The sequence below is a fragment of the Myotis yumanensis genome, unplaced genomic scaffold, assembly GCF_028538775.1.
Source record: "Myotis yumanensis isolate MYYU_CA2020_CCGP unplaced genomic scaffold, mMyoYum1.0.hap1 SCAF_1, whole genome shotgun sequence".
Classification (NCBI taxonomy): Eukaryota; Metazoa; Chordata; class Mammalia; order Chiroptera; family Vespertilionidae; genus Myotis; species Myotis yumanensis.
Genome location: NW_027223752.1, coordinates 40250744 through 40265772, shown reverse-complemented (window position 1 = coordinate 40265772; position 15029 = coordinate 40250744). Strand labels below are relative to the sequence as shown.

Sequence of the window (15029 nt, the reverse complement as noted above, 5' to 3'; positions counted from 1 at the left end):
GTGTGCAGGAGGCAGCTGATCGATGTTTCTCTCTCATCGATGTTTCTAACTCTCTATCCCTCTCCCTTCCTCTCTGTAAAAAATCAATAAAAAAATATATTTAAAAAAAATAAATAAAAGTTATCACATTAATCTTTAAATGTAGAGATTAAGAGAACATACTCTGGAGTTTGTCTGCTTAGGCTTAAATATTGGGTTTTTCATTAACTAGTTTTAATACTCTTGGAAGTTTACTACTGTCTCTGTGTCTTAGATTCCTCATTTTCAATTTGTAGATAATATTAGTGTTTATCTCATAGTTATGAGCATTAAAAAGTTAATAAATAATATACCCTTAGAATAATATATGACACATGGTAAGTACTATATACATGTTAGCTATTTGAGTGACAAATGCTACCATTGAAGTTAACATTTGTTACTGGAAATATGGCCCTGGCTGGTTTGGCTCAGTGGATAGAGTGTCGGCCTGCGGACTGAAGGGTCCCAGGGTCGATTCTATCAAGGGCACATGCCAGAGTTGTGGGCTTGATCCCTAGTAGGGGATGTGCAGGAGGCAGCCGATCAATGATTCCCTCATCATTGATGTTTCTATCTCTCTCTTCCTCTCCCTTCCTCTCTGAAATCAATAAAAAATATGTTAAAAAAATAAATACTGCTAATATGTAGTGAGCTCCATAAATATTGAACTTTATAGAATTTTTAAAGCCTAATTTAATCTTAAATTTGTTGATTGGTTTTGTTTGTTTTATCATTGTGACATCATAGTCTCATAATTTCTCATAATCATAATCTCATCCTAATTTCTCATTATTAAGTTTCATTTTCAGGCCAAAGTTACTTTAATATAAAAAGTGTCTAATTATGGGTCATTTAATTGTCCTAGAGTGATCTATATTAGTTTGATTCTTTTTCAGAATTGTTTTATTTTTAACCTAGGTACTGTTTCTATTTCTATAATCTCTATTTTCATTAAATGTTATGATTTTCAAAAAGCATATTAAGAATAATAATACCCTGTAGTTTGTTTTCTATCCAAATGTCAACATATATAATTTGCACATATCATGCCAAGCAGAATTATTTCCTAGTCAGTGTTCTATAACGTAAGTAGTAATCAAGGAATGCTTGTTAAATGCTTAAACAGATAAGGAAGAAGTGAGATGAGTATGCTTGTAGGTCTTCATCATTTATCTTTTGCTTATAATTGTTGTAAAGAATGCATAATGGAAAATATTAAGTGTTTTAGAGGCAGTTTCGAGTCTTGTAAATAATGATTTTAGTAATAAAATGTAGAACAGAAATTAATCACTTAAAGATTTGTATTCTCATTGGGGGTAACATGTTCATGCTTGCATGAAGTGAGGCTCTTTAAAGACATCGGCAAGAAGAGTCTCTCTTTTAATTAGATGTTGGCTAGCCTGCCAATTGAAGGTACTGTAAAGTGTATAATCACTAATTAATTCTTAGTTTTTTTGCCAAGAACTCAGGAATCATAGGCTAGGGTTCTGGTAACTATTTGGTGGTGTGCAATGAAAGATTTATGTTCTCTTAAAAACCACTTGCAAGTAGAGATAACTTTATTTTCCTTAGGTATGTAGAAATTGTATTTCCATTTAAAGAGATTGAAGTTTTTTAAAAAAGAAAAATAATCTGGAGATTGAGCTGTTAGGAAATTATTAGACATTAGAGGCCAGGTGCACAGATTCATGCCCTGGTGGGGTCCCTTGGCCGGGTCTGCGTCCTCTCGCAATCTGGGACCCCTCGGGGGATGTTGGAGGCCTGGTGCATGGATTTGGCCCGATCCCTGCAGGCCAGGCTGAGGGACTCCATTGGTGCATGAATCCGTGCACCGGGCCTCTGGTATGCATATACCAGAATGTACTCTTTTTTGGTTAATCTCTTCCTCCCTCCCCCCTCCCCTCTTCCCTCTGAGATTCATCAGTCTATTCTATGTTTCCATGCCTGTGTGTTGAGCGTCTGCCCTCTGGTGGTCAGTGCACATCATAGCTACCGGTCAAACAGTCAAACGGTCGAATGGTCGCTTAGGCTTTTATATATATAGACGGGTAGCTTGGTGACTCTCTTAACCTTTCAAATGTAAAACATGTTGGCTCTTGGGTTAAAGAATCCTGCTAATTTGTAGTTATCATGTTCTATGATTTTAACCTAGGTCTGTTTTCTTTTTCTTTATCTTTATTAACTAACATACAATTCATGCTTTTAATTTCTCTTAATTCTTCTGCCATGAATTTACCAATTAAATTATCTAGCATGAGAAACATTAACTTTTATACAAGCTATTTGAAACTGTTACTCACTCCTGTTTTCAGAAAGAATAGAGATTATAACAATTTAGAGTTGAAAGAAGATATAGTATAATATAGGGTGGGGCAAAAGTAGGTTTAGAGTTGTGAGTACATAAAACAGTTTATTCTTGCATTATTTATTAATTATTGTATTATTTCCCATATGAACAACTGTAAACCTGCTTTTGCTCCACCCTCTATAAAGTGTGTTAAGACAAGTAAGCCTTTCTTTTTCTAAGAGTTTCCCCCCATTATTGGTGTCACATGTATGTAGCTTTCTTAAAGAACCTCTATTAAATAAATATGTTCATTGAGTTTTCCCCATTATAAAGGTAATACATGTTCATTACATAAAAACTTTGAAAATATAAGTAAACAAAAGAAAAATTACACGTGTTTCAACTATTAAGTTACTGTTTTTTTAATATGCAAAATCATAATAAGCTATAAGTGGTCTCTACTTTCAGGAAATAATTACCTATGCTTTTTTTTCTTAGCATTTTATTATCTAAATGTCAATCCCTTTCTTCCTGGTTTGGAAGAAGCCAGTGTCACTACTCCTCAAACAAAAATCCAGCAATGAAAAACCAGATAGTTGGTTCTGCTGGTACAGAATCAAAATATATTTAAGCTTTGCTTTTAATAATTTTCAGTTATTTTAACATGATAAGAATGCCCAAAGTAGTCATTATTTTGATTTGAAGTTAATGTTACCATGTTTTTTTTTGTTTCTCTGTGTAACTGGTTTTAAATGTAAAAACATAAATCCTAAAGAGTGGGAGTGGAAAAATGGGGATGGTTTTCATTTGCTACAATTTCCTGTGAGACATAGCTCTAAACAAGGCCCATATTTACACAAGACAATATAGTTTTATGTACAGTGGTATATTCAGTACATTTTGAAATTCTTTAACCAGTCATCTGTATTTAATACTTTCATAGTAAATGTGTTTAATAATGCTAGGTGAAATTTAAAATAATTTTATAATAATTTTACAGTAGAAACACCAGTTAAATCAACCTTTTGGTAATAAATGTCGGAAAAAAATGAATCATTTTTGCTGCCACTGCAAAATCAATTGTGTAACTGTTCTTTTTAAACTGACTTTTACATTACTAAATTCTAAACACTACACTCCTGTAACTTGTCAGAAGCAGGTTTTGGTTAATAGATATTTTCGGTGATGTAATGGGAACTTTTGGCAGCGAGTCAGAATATAATGGACTGTGATTAATGTTTTAATAAGTACTTTTCTATTGCTCATGATGTAGAGGAGAAATGGTTTCCTGCTTGGATTGATAGGAGAATAGCAGGTGTGCATATAGTGTTTTTAAAAAAGCATTTGAATATTTTTCTTAGAATAACTAATGTCTGTATATGATTAAAATTTCTTATCATAGGAGATGCATATGTTATCACAGAAATGTGCAATTTATATGGAAAAATAAAATTAAGAGATAAATACCGAATGCCTATTCAATTTTTAGTCTTTTTTCCTCATTGAAGTCTCTAGTTTGATATTAGTTCTTACTATAAGCTGAAAGGAAATCAGGGATCTGCTTAAATCCTAGGGTATGTGAGTTCTGTGCCTCATTGTTTCTAAAACATTCACAGTTCAGAATTTTAAAAAGTTTTTTTTTAACTTCTCTAAAGAGTTTTTCTCTTAAAGTCAGAAAGAACAGGTTGATAATTAAATGGAATAGTGATCTTGTGAGAATTCTCCATTGCAAAGGCCACTAGTTCAGCTTATAACTCAATAAAGTTCAGAATTTTAGAAAGTTAAACCCAGGAGATTTTGTGTGAGCCTTGGAAGACAAATCAGAAGAAATATTGATGTGCCAGATTTGAGGGGTTAGTTTACAGTTTTCTGGTTCTTTCATTTTTCTCAATTTAATTTTGGCAATTTATACATAATAATTATGCATTATTTATTGTTTAGTAAAGAGTCCTAGGGCTCAGTATAGGATCCTATATAATAAAAGGCTAATATGCAAATCCACTGAATGGTGAAACAACCAGTCGCTATGATATGCACTGACCACCAGGGGCAGACGCTCAATGCAGGAGCTGCCCCCTGGTGGTCTGTGTGCTCCCATAGGAGGAGCGCCGCTCAGTGAAAAGCCCTGAGCTGGGCTCATCGCTGGCGAGTGCAGCGGTGGTGGTGGGAGCCTCTCCCACCTCTGTGTCAGTCAGACATCCCCTGAGGACTCACGGACTGTGAGAGGGTGCAGGCTGGGCTGAGGGGTACCCCACCCCGCCAGTGCACGAATTTCGTGCACTAGGCCTCTAGTATGATATATTTGGGAATAGTATTGTACTACTGTAGATACCCTCTGCTTTATGTTTGTCTTTGAAATATATGTAAAATGGAGCATTTTTCTTAATGTACTCTTTTTTGGGAGAAAATTAATAATTTTCATGAGTTTCAATGGGATCTTGATCCCATAAAGGATCTAGAGTAATGGTTCTTAAACTTTGGCATACATCAGAATCACTTAGAGTTTACTTAAACACAGATTGCTTGGTCCTGCCTCCAGGGTTTTTGATTAAGTGAGACGGGAGTGAGGCCCCAGAATTTTCATTTTGAACAAGTTCCTAAGTGATACTGATGTTGATTGGGGAATACACTTTGAGAACTACTGGTATAGCCTTGGAAAATAGCCTCCTAGAGCTTTTCCTATTTTCATATATAATGTATATTTTACAAAAACATTTATATTAATTTGTTACTTCTTTTAACTTACTGTAATTTTCCATATTTATCCAAGTATCACTTAAAGTATTTCATATCATAATTTATTTAACCAGTTCTATATTAGGTTTTTATAAATAGATGGTTGCTAAATTTTTGTGTCATTTTCCAATTATTTTATTAGCAAAATCCCTGGATTGAAGGATAAACATGTTTTTAAGGCCCATTTGAGGGTAAATGACTTTTAACATCTGGTAAGCACCTGAACAGTAATAAATGTAATGACCACCACTTTAAAAGAGACAGAAGAAATTTAAAAAGTAAAACAAAAAATTCTGTTTTTTGGTTCAGCAGTTTCATCTTTTTAATGATGAAAACTTGTTTGATCAGTAGATTTTTCTAGGTTAAAAACATTTATTTCAATCTTTGTAACCATAATGAAATTTCTGGAGAGTAATAATAGCTTTTAAAAAATAATTGTATGAGATATTTGCCTTGTTATACTGTGTTGGTATGTCACATAGACATGGAATTTACAAATTTATATAAATAAATTTGTGTTAACATTAAAGAGTTACTCAAATTCAGTGCCTGTGTTTTTAAAAAAATTGTACTCCATGCCTTGAAAATAGCAAAACTGTGATATAAATTAATGTAGGGAAATTTTTTTTCTATCTAGAGCTTGAGTAAGAAAAATTAAATCAAGAGACATTGTTTTTGAATTTGAAAAAAATGAAATATTCTTTCAGCCAATTTTAAAATTAAGAGATAAGACCTGGCCCAACCAGTGTGGTTCAGTTGGTTCAGCATCGTCCTATGCACCAAGAGGTGACCCTGTGCCATTCCCAGTCAGGGCACATGCCCAGGTTGCTCGCTCGTCCCCAGTAGGGGGAAGCCGATCAAACTTTCTCTCTCATCATTGATGTTTTTATCTTCCTCTCCCTGAAATCAATAAAAACATTTTTTAAAAAAAGGCTGCCATAACCAGTTTGGCTCAGTGGATAGAGCGTTGGCCTGCAGACTGAAAGGTCCCAGGTTCGATTCCGGTCAAGGGCATGTACCTTAGTTGTGGGCACATCTCCAGTAGGTGTGCAGGAGGCAGCTGATTGATGTTTCTCTCTCACCGATGTTTCTAACTCTCTGTCTCTCTCCCTTCCTCTCTGTAAAAAATCAATAAAATATATTTTTTAAAAAAGCCTTGGACAGGCAGCACAGTTGGTTAGTGTCTTCCCGATACCCCAAGATTGTGGGTTTAATCCCCAATCAGGGCACATACAAGAATCAACCAAAAGAATGCATAAATAGGTGGAACAACTAATCTCTCTCTTCCTCCCTCCCTCCCTCCCTCCCTCCCTGTCCCTCTCTCTGAAATCAATAAATTAAAATGCAAAAATTAAGAAATAGAAATATATTAAATCTCTCTGTTGTGTTGTAAGAGCATCCTGACAAACAGCACCCCCTTCCTCGACTCTCAAAGTACTAAACCTCTACAGAGAAAAATAATCTCAGAGAGCTCCACAAATGTGATCACTAACAGGTGTCCAACACTGGAGGTCTGTGTAAAGCAAGCCAGGGAATGGGTGAGGAAGAATTGACAACTGGGACACAGATTGAATGATCTTTCCCAGCATGTAAATGTGTTACACTATGGAGTAATAGCAGCTGAACTCAGAAATATAGATACATTAACATAGCTGAGTGTAGCAAGTCATAGAAAAATGAATAAAGTACTATACAGGATGTTCATTCTCACTTTATTTATTTGGCTTTTAACCAACCTTTAAAAAATACGTTTTTATTGATTTTAAAGAAAGAGGAAGAGAAAGGGAGAGAAGGAAACATCGATGTGAGAGAGAAACATCAATTGGCTGCCTTCTACATGCCCCCTACTGGGGATTGAGCCCACAACCCTGGAATCGAATTGGTGACCTGTCAGTGCATGGGAGGATGCTCAACCAACTGAGCCACACTGGCATAAACTATGCTAATACTTTTGGGAGGATTGTTAATGTTTTTGTTAGTGCTCTGATTATGAAGTCTGCATAGGTGTTGTGTGGACTTTCTAAATTGAGTTTTACCCATAATTTTAATGTATATATTTAGCAGAATGTGAGGTCTTTCAAGAACACATATCATGTTATTACAGACATGCCAGCATAGAGGTAAAGGCCTCTGGTTCACTGAGTCAGAGTAGGCTCAGTCAGAAATAATTTAGCAATGGAGATCTTTTGATGCAGCTTCAGTCTTGATTGTGGACTTTAATCATAATGCTGTTCATTTGGTCCCACTATCTGTTTAGAAACCTTAGCATTTAAAAAGTCTTCTCCAGATATGAGATGAATTCATTATCTCAGGAATCACCCTTATCTATAATAATAAAAGCATAATATGCTAATTAGACTGGTCAGCTGAATGACCTTCCAGACATCATTCCGGATGTCCTTCCGGATGAAGCCACCACGGGGGGGAGGGGAGGCTCAGGCAGAGGTGATTAGGGGTGATCAGGCAGGCAGGCAGAGTGGTTAGGGGCAATCAGGCAGGCAGGCGGAGCAGTTAGGGGCAATCAGACAGGCAGGCAGAGCGGTTAGGGGCAATCAGGCAGGCAGGCGGAGCAGTTAGGGGCGATCAGGCAGGCAGAGCGGTTAGAGGGGATCAGGCAGGCAGGCCAGCAGTTAGGGGCAATCAGGTAGGCAGGCGAGTGGTTGGGGCGATGAGGCAGCAGGTGAGCAGTTAGGGGTGATTAGGCAGGCAGGCAGAGCAGTTAGGGGCGATCAGGCAGGCAGGCAGAGCAGTTAGGGGCGATCAGGCAGGCAGGCAGGGTGGTTAGGGGTGATCAGGCAGGCAGGCAGAGTGGTTAGGGGTGATCAGGCATGCAGGCAGAGTGGTTAGGGGTGATCAGGCAGGCAGGGCGGTTAGGGGCGATCAGGCAGGCAGACAAGTGGTTAGGGGCGATCAGGCAGGCAGGCAGGCAGGTGATGTCCTACTGGCAGGAGATATGCTCCCGATTCTGGGCCTAAACCAGCAGTCAGACATCCCCAAAGGGTCCCGGATTGCAAGAGGGTATAGACCGGGCTCAAAAATACTCCCCCCTCCCCACACCAGGCCTCTAGTTATTTCTATAAAGAGTTGTTGATTTACACATTCAAAAGGAGAACCGAGTCTTCTAATGTTGTGGCTTTCAGAGATATAATTCCTTCCCTGAGGGGACCTTTTCCTTATTTGCCTCTGGAAATGACCCTCAAGTTGGGATACTCACTTAAACCTAGACATAAAATACACATGCTTTACCCATTTGGGAAATTTTATTATTCCCTGTCATTAAAAAAATGTGGTAAAGGAAGAGATGGGTGAGCTTCTGTTTAGCTTTTGAAAAGTTGCAAAATGTTTTAAATTCTAAAAATAGAATACAGTTCTGAGAAGCTATTGCCTTTTGCCCAGGTGTGTGCATGGTCCAATTATATTATTATTTGTCATTTTGATTGTAACCCTTCTAGTGAGTGAAAGCATATCTCCTGCCATAGGAGAGCCAGGAACCCAGTGCGGAAGAGAGAGAGAATAAGAGAGCATGCTTTTTTGTCTAGGGATGGATATATGCTTTGCTATATAATCAATCCTTGGGATTGATTATATGCCTCACTGACTTGTGATTGGTTATCTGCAAGCTGCCTGTCTTAGCAACATCTATACATTTTTTTATTTATTTTAAAATAGATTTTTATTGATTTCAGAGAGGAAGGAAGAGGGAGAGAGAGACAGAAACATGAATGATGAGAGTGAATCATTGATTGGATGCCTTCTGTACATCACATACTGGGGATCAAGCCCATAACCTGGGCATGTGCCCTGACCAGAAGTCAAACTGTGACCTCCTGGTTCATAGGTTGACATTCAATCCCTGAGCCACGCTGGCTGGGCAACATCCATATATTTTGGAGCTCATGCCTCCTGTGTGTACCCTTCTTTTCCCCCAGCTGGGTTGCCTTAGCAACTCCCTCTGGGTTGGTTAGGTTCCTCAGTTCTATTTCCTCCCCACCCCCTGATCCCTGCCTCTGACTATCCTGTCCTCTTCTATCTCCTCACTTTCTTGGTTGAATTCCCTTTAAAAAGCCATGTGTTTGACATATTATCCCCAGTAATTCTTACTATAAGCAAAGTTATGTGATTTTGAGTCCTGAATTTTTCTTTGACCTGAGGAATGTTGTCTTTTCTTTTCCTGAATTACATTTTTAGCTTTGAACCTATCTGGAATAGTGAGTGTTAGACAGTGGTGTGTATTATGTTTGAGGAATGTTTAATTTTAAATGTGAAAACTATAAGGAAACATATCACATCTTTTCTGTCAATTTATAATTAAATCTTTAAAATATATTTATTATTACTGTTTTAGGTCCAAGATCCTTAGCAAGGAAACATTTTGACAGGAACCACCCTCTTTCAACCTCAAAATAAGCAAACACCTAAATTTCTAATGTCAAGAAGTCTAAATTTTGTTTCAGTCTTCAAATCCAAAATCTTTGTATTCAAAGGTCAGAAAAATATAACATGCCTTGGTAAAGCAAAACTGCTCCCTTAATTACTTTTCCAGGTCAAAAATTAGAGGCAGTGTTTAGTTTTGGCTGTGTTACAAATACTGTCATCAGTTAATTCCAGAGTATTTGCTTAAGAAGACATCCTCCTTCAAAATCCTTGTTACTAAAGACTTATCTTCTTTATATTTTTTGGTCTGTTTTCCCCTGTAGACTGTAAATTCTTCTAATTCTGGGAACATCTCTTATTCATTTTAAGTTTTTCCACTCAGTGCATCGCATCCCGTCTTATCCCAAAGTGTCTTGAAATCTTGAAAGCACAGATGTTCTGAAATGACCTTTCAAACAGAAGACCACTTAGGCATAGCAGAAAGAGGTATGAGAGTGCCAAGTGTCAAGATTCTTCTTCCTTCTGAAGTGTATTAAATGTAATCCTGCCGGGTACTAAAGTTATGAACATCAGTCACCCATGGTTTCTCCTTCAAGAGCTGACATCTGGAAAAGGAGCCTCTTATGTAAGCAAGCATACCATTAGATGGGAGACTATCAAGGAAGGCTTTGTGGAGATGGTGGAATTCCATCTCCATTGTAAAGGATAAATTTGAGCCTATATGCATACATAGACAAGAAGGAGATTTGAAAGAGCACGGTGGAAATATAAGTAGTTCAGTCTGACTAGTGCAGAGGGGTTGTAACAGAGGGGCAAGAAACTAGTTTGGAGTCCAGATAATGAAGTCTTATTTGCCATATTAAGTATTTGGGATGATACACGTTTTCCCCATTTATTTCTGTGTGTCTTAAATCAAGGTAGAAAAACCATTTTTCCTTATAGCTGGTTTCTGGACCATGCATTTTTAGTTACAGGGAGCTGTTGAAGAACTTTTAATAAGTGGCATACTCAGATTTACATTTTAGAAAAATACTTGTAAAGGCAGCAATGTGGAGGATGTATTTGAGTAGGCTGAAAAAAAATATAGAGAGCCAAAAATAGAGATGTCTGAAAAGTGAGGATGGAGTTAAGAGAATGAATTTGAGATTTAAGGGACAGAATTAGTAGGACTTGGCAACTAACTTCACATGTAAATAAAGAATTGTCTAGGAAAATGCCATGGTTTTTGGCTTGAATGTCTGGCCAATTATGGTGCCTTTCAGAGGGAGAAGGCCTCCTTCAAAGTTTTGCACGGCCTACAGAATATGACAGTGGGACGCAAGACTGTGTGTGAGAGCTGCAGCAAGCATCTGAATGATTAAGGCAGCTGCTTCAGGCTTTCTTTCTGCCTGCTCACTCTTGTTGTCTACTGTGTGGGGGGCAGGAAGAGAAGTCAGTGAGGGACAAGGACCACATTTATTCTGCTGCCAGAGAGTATGTGCAGCTGCCACTTCCTTCTGATTCACCACCACTACTTGCCACAGCTGCTGGGTGGGACCAAAGTAGGTAGAGAGTAAAAACTTCTGTCATAATAAAGCCCATTGCCGCATAGGGGGGTAACTTAATGCTCTTCATGGTATTTGTATTCATGATATTTCTTCAATTTTTGTCTTAGTGTCTTTTTATTTTAGAAATCTGGCTATAGATAAATATCTTAGACCTAACTTGTTCATTTAATATGCGGAAACCCTTAATGTTCAGGATAGTTGTGCTGTTGATGGCTGAGAAGAATTGCATAGTTGTCAAGGTAAAAGATTTTTAAACACTCTCAAAATCACTTTTAAAAAATAATGGTGAATTAATTATTTTTATTAGATAAACAGCTAAGTATCTAAATGTTTTATTTATTTACTAGAGGCCCGATGCATGAAATTCATGCAAGAGCAGGCCTTCCTTCCCCCGGCTGCCGGCACCGGCTTCTCTCTGGCACCCAGAACCCAGTCTTCCCTCCTGCCTCCGGCTGGCACCCGGGACCTGGGCTTCCCTCCGGCCACCGGCTGGCACCTGGCACCCGGGTTTCCCTCCAGCCGCTGGCAGGCACCCAGTATCCAGGCTTCCCTTGTAGCCCTGGCTTCATCCGGAAGGACATGTGATCTAATTAGCATATAATGCCTTTATTATTATAGATTTATTTATTTATTTTTTTAAATATGGAATGCTTCACGAATTTGCATGTCATCCTTGTGCAGGGGCCATGCTAATCTTCTCTGTATCATTCCAATTTTAGTATATGTGCTGCCAAAGTGAGCACTATCTAAATGTTGTAAATGTTTTGTTCAATAATTTTAGGAATTAAGCATGCTGTTTGTTCATAGGATAGCTTGTATTTAAATATTTTCCATTTCTAGAAGGTTCAAACTTATTTTTACTAGTCCAAACTACATATTATAAGGTCATTAGTTTTCACCCATTTTATATTTAACTAGAGGCCTGGTGCACGAAATCATGCACAGGTGAGGTCCAACCAGCCTGCCCCAATTGGGGCGATCAGGCCGGGCCAGCCATGGGAAGGGGGACGCGGGAGGTTGGTGGGCCAGCCCCGCCCCTGGTCGAACTCCCAGTCGAACTCCCAGTTGAGGGGACAATTTGCATATTAGCCTTTTATTATATAGGATTATCAATTTTTTACCCCCATGTGGTATTTATTTTTGCTTTGTATTTTGGACTTTCCTGTCTAGAAAAGCAAAGTTTTTTTTCTTTTTTCCTTTATCTTGTTCTTCATTCGGCAGCTGGTGATCTGTGGGTTTGTCATTTTACTCAGTTATGCTTGTTGATAATCTGAGATTATAAATATGCAAATTTTGTAAGATAGTCAGTGACACAAAATATTTTATTGTATCAGATTAACATTCCACACCTGCTCATTTTCCTTTTGTTTTTGTTTTTTTAATTTGTGGGGAGCAGTATCATCTTCACTGAGTGACCAGAGCCATTCTCCATCATGTTTTAAAATGGCAAAATCTGGCCCTACCCAGCATGGCTTAGTTGTTTGGGGGTCATCTGGTGCACCAAAGGGTTGCTGGTTCAATTCCTGGTGAGGGCACATGCCCATGTTATGGGCAGCCATTCTATGTGTCGTTCTGGCACCCAGATGTTGCTTAACTAACTTATTAGTAAACTTGATAACCTTTTGGCATTTAGTTAAGTTATTTAAGTTAGTTTGATGTTGCTCTTTCTCCCTCTCTATTCCTCTCTTTCTAAAAATCAGTTAAAAATATTTTTTTAAATGGCAAATCTCTTTTAATCATTTGTTGTATTTCTACTTGTATAAATTTGCTTTAGTGTTTAAAAATCATAGCTTTATTTTTAAAAACAAGTTGAACATCTCAGTATTAGTTATTATTATGTTAATTTTACTTTTATGATGATCAATAGATTTTTTAATTGCCATTTGTTTTTTATTTTATTTTCTATAACTTATTTGATCGAGGATATCAAACAGAAAAAAATGACAGAGGATTCCTTTCATTTTATGGACGCAACTGCATTTTTCATTTCTACTTCCTGCTTTGTAGCTTTATAAAAGACAGGTACTTTCAAATTGGCATGATATTGGTTCCAGTTGCAGATGGGAAAAATGAAGTTTTCTTACCAAAGCATGCAGGCACTTTCATTTAGTACTAATACTTTTCCACCCAACAACAGCAGGAATTTATTATTACTTAATTTTGGGAAATGATTTCTCTCAAACAAGTTTTATTTAAGTTCCATTACCTTTTTTCTTATGTTAAGTGCAGCCTAAAACTAGACTGATAAATTAGTTTCTTATTCATTTTTATTTCTTAAAATGTGTTTCATTAAAAAAATACTTTTTAAGAGAATTATATTTAGTTTTTTTTTTCTTGCAAAACTACAACAACCTTAAAGTATGCCATGGGTGTTCAGTGTTGGTTTATCATAAATTTAATTGCATTTCAGAACTGTTAATTTTACTTAGTTTAGCATTTTATTTTGTTTTTAAGAAGGAGTTACAATTTTTAGAAATTTTGGGCTTTTCCCCCCTTTTCTTAGAGATATGGTTGAATAATAATTAAATGGCTCAAGGAAATACTACAGGTGGAATGTTCATGTATTTTAGCTATTTGTTTTTTACTTTGTATTCTTTTAAGTGTTAGATTCCTTTTAGTTTATCCCTTTAGGACAGTGGTTCTCAACCTTCTGGCCCTTTAAATACAGTTCCTCATGTTGTGACCCAACCATAAAATTATTTTCGTTTCTATTGTTATGAATCGTAATGTAAATATCTGATATGCAGGATGGTCTTAGGCGACCCCTGTGAAAGGGTCGTTTGACCGCCAAAGGGGTCGTGACCCACAGGTTGAGAACCGCTGCTTTTGGACATTGTAAAGAGTTAAGTACTATATGTGTAATACCCATATTTAATGTCACTTACTTAAGAATCTTAGTCTGCACTATTGACATTAATTCCAAAGACAGTTAAGCATACTATAGACTTATTGTTTAACTGTATCTTATCTGTGATGCTAAGAAATGCAACCCTGGTATATTGGGACAATGCTCTAGCCAACTGAGCTAACTTGCCAGGGCTAGCATTTATCATTTTTAAAGCCATGTGTCAGAGGTTATGCTAGTTTCTAAATAGCTAAATATTAGTGATTTTGCACCATAATTTCATGCACTATGTTATACTTTATTTTCAGAAAATGTGATTTGATAAGTAATCTTTTAAAAAAATATATGCTTATTGATTTCAGAGAGGAAGAGAGAGAGAGAGAGAGAGAGAGAGAGAGAGAGAGAGAAAGAGAGAGAGAAAGAAACATCAATGATGAAAGAGAATCATTGACTGGCTGCCTCCTGCACGCCCCCTATTGGGGATTGAGCCTGTGCCCTGACCGAAATCAAACTGTGACCTCCTGGTTCATAGGTTGACGCTCAACCACTGAGCCTTGCGGCCAGGCTATATCAGTAATCTTAAAAACAAATCTTTGAAGACATGTAAATTACTTTGCAAATAATAAGTTGTAGTACAGTACAGATCTTGTGAGGAGGGTTTTTGGAGTTAGATTGCTGAGGTTTAAATCCTGACTGTGTCCTTGCTTGGTTATAATCTGAAATAAGTTATTTAATCATTCAGTATCAGTTTCTCCTTTATAAAATAGACATAATAACACCTATCTTATAAGATTGTTTTGAGCACTAAATGAGGTAATATATGTAAAGCCCTAGAATACTGACTTGTAGAATATAAAAGTGCTATATGGAAAGTCTATTCCCTTAGAATTTATTAATATTATATTGTTTTTAGGTCTGTTGAGTTTTCTTACCTTTTCTTCCCCCACCCCCAGTTTGATCAACTAGGTATATTAATTCAATGATAAATGGTTGTATTGCCATTTTTCCTTATAGTTTTGGCATTTAGTTAAGTTAAGCATTTGTCTTCTACTTACTTAAATAAAGATTTAGTTTATCTTTGAGGAAAACTACTATGGTGTTCTAATATTTTAAGTAGACAAAGGAGCAGATAGGAAGTTTTGTTTCAATGATTTCATTGAAAAATCATAGGTAAGAATTTAAGGAACAATGTAAGGAAAAAGGGGAAGGGCCATGAATG

At 37.0% G+C, this 15029-nt stretch overlaps 1 protein-coding gene and 1 non-coding gene across 2 annotated transcripts in view; one reads left to right on the top strand and one right to left on the bottom strand.

Annotated features, from left to right (window-relative positions):
• MNAT1 (MNAT1 component of CDK activating kinase) overlaps positions 1-15029 on the top strand; it is a 200029-nt gene that overhangs the window by 151725 nt on the left and 33275 nt on the right. The gene's annotated exons all lie outside the window — the stretch shown is intronic.
• On the bottom strand, positions 11602-11708 carry LOC138999739 (U6 spliceosomal RNA). Its single transcript, XR_011469442.1, has one exon. It is a non-coding gene; the product is annotated as a U6 spliceosomal RNA (small nuclear RNA).